The sequence below is a fragment of the Sinocyclocheilus anshuiensis genome, unplaced genomic scaffold, assembly GCF_001515605.1.
Source record: "Sinocyclocheilus anshuiensis isolate Anshui unplaced genomic scaffold, SAMN03320099.WGS_v1.1 scaffold412, whole genome shotgun sequence".
NCBI classification, from domain to species: Eukaryota; Metazoa; Chordata; class Actinopteri; order Cypriniformes; family Cyprinidae; genus Sinocyclocheilus; species Sinocyclocheilus anshuiensis.
This window is the reverse complement of record NW_015558661.1, coordinates 650,711-652,390: the sequence shown is the minus strand read 5'-3', so window position 1 is coordinate 652,390 and position 1,680 is coordinate 650,711. Positions and strand designations below refer to the sequence as shown.

The following is a 1,680-nucleotide window of genomic DNA, read 5'->3' as shown; positions in this document are numbered from 1 at the left end:
TATTTTGTACTGCCATTAGGGACTGCCAGTGAATGGCTGTTGCATGCATAAAATGCAACCTTTTTATTCTGACAGTGTATGATTTCTATTAACATTACAGAATAGAACATGATCAATATTATCTTTCAACGTTCAATTTAAATAACTGTAATTGCACAAACTATGTAGGCTACAATTTCAGTTTGTTTATAGTGAGATAACTCAAACACATATGTTTTTTTAATAAGCATTGTTCAGGGCTGCCATTCCCAAAAGCTTTAATGCTTTCTTATGATACTTTTGGGAAACGCAGCCCTGTTTGAATGCACTGTCAGAAGTGAGTGAACGCTCTCTGTGATGGATTGGTTCTGTCTTGCAACATTTGCGTGTGTTCAGATGAGCAGGAAAATAGTTCTATCCTACACAATTACTCGCTAACAAAGGTTATTCGTCCAATTCAATGCATATTGTATGCATTTTTTTTTTTTAAATTAAAAAAATCACTGGTAAATAAAACACACCTTAGTATCGATATTTTTTGTTTGAGTATCGATACTTTCGATACTCGCGTCAATATCGATATATTGATACTTTGGATCGATATGCCCATCCCTAACTGAAATACAGCACAGATCGCTTGACGGAGAGTGAAACTCTGAAGCGCTCAGTCAGTGTTCGGCGAGTGAAAATATATCTGAGCTAAACTTATACTTAGCCTCCAACTCACACACTGGCGAGTAAAATCTGAGAATTTATTAGCAGTTGGCCAATATTAGACATCATTTAGTCGCTCAGAGTGAAGATTTAGTCGCATATCCGAGTGATTTACTCGCAATGTAGAGGGTTGATCTTAAAGGGATAGATTACGCAAAAACGAAAATTCTGTTATTAATTACTCCCCCCTCATGTCGTTCCAAATCCGTAAGACCTGAGAGCATCGGAGAGCTCAGAAGAATCTGAGAGCTTTGTGACTCTGCATAGACAGCAATGCAACTACCACGTTTAGGGCCCAGAAAGGTAGTAAGGACATCATTAGCCGCTTTTCCACTGTCGGGCCAGTGCAAGCCAGTGCTTTAAACGGGCGGGGCGGGGCTAATAGCCTCAGACCTGTAGCACCGAGGCAAAAATCACGCTGCATTTCCACCGTCGGGCCAGACGCTCCGCTGCGCTTCACTAAAACCCGCCCTTTACACGCCTCTCGGGAACAACGTCACGCAACCCCATCATTTAAGTCATTTAAGAAATAAGTCACTGGAACTAGCGCAATCACAAAACGAACATGATAAAAGCGGCCGTTTGTTTGCATGCTTTGTTAAAGATTTAAATCCAAAAGCATCGATGTTTTACAATAAGTGATACATTGATCATAATTAAATTATTTATCAGGATTGAAAATTAATCACACAGAAATAAAGCGGTATAAACATAGCCTATCTACTTATTCAGTCGAGTCTGCTTCTGTTTATTTGTAGTCACAGTATATACATCACATTTAGAAAGAATGATCATTTCTATATTTTTATAAAAGTTCCTGAACAAAAACCATTATTATATTTTTATGACATACGCAGAGCTAAACTCTTGAGATGAGACTTATGACAGATAAAATGTTACTAAATAAATACGCGATATAGGGATGTGCCGATCCGATATATTTTCTCGGATCGGGTATCGGTCAGAGAGGGCCGATCCAAATCCGAG

The 1,680-nt window shown here is 38.7% G+C and overlaps 1 protein-coding gene across 1 annotated transcript in view; it reads left to right on the top strand.

Moving 5' to 3' along the window:
* LOC107681090 (protein regulator of cytokinesis 1-like) overlaps positions 1-1,680 on the top strand; it is an 8,073-nt gene that overhangs the window by 3,334 nt on the left and 3,059 nt on the right. The gene's annotated exons all lie outside the window — the stretch shown is intronic.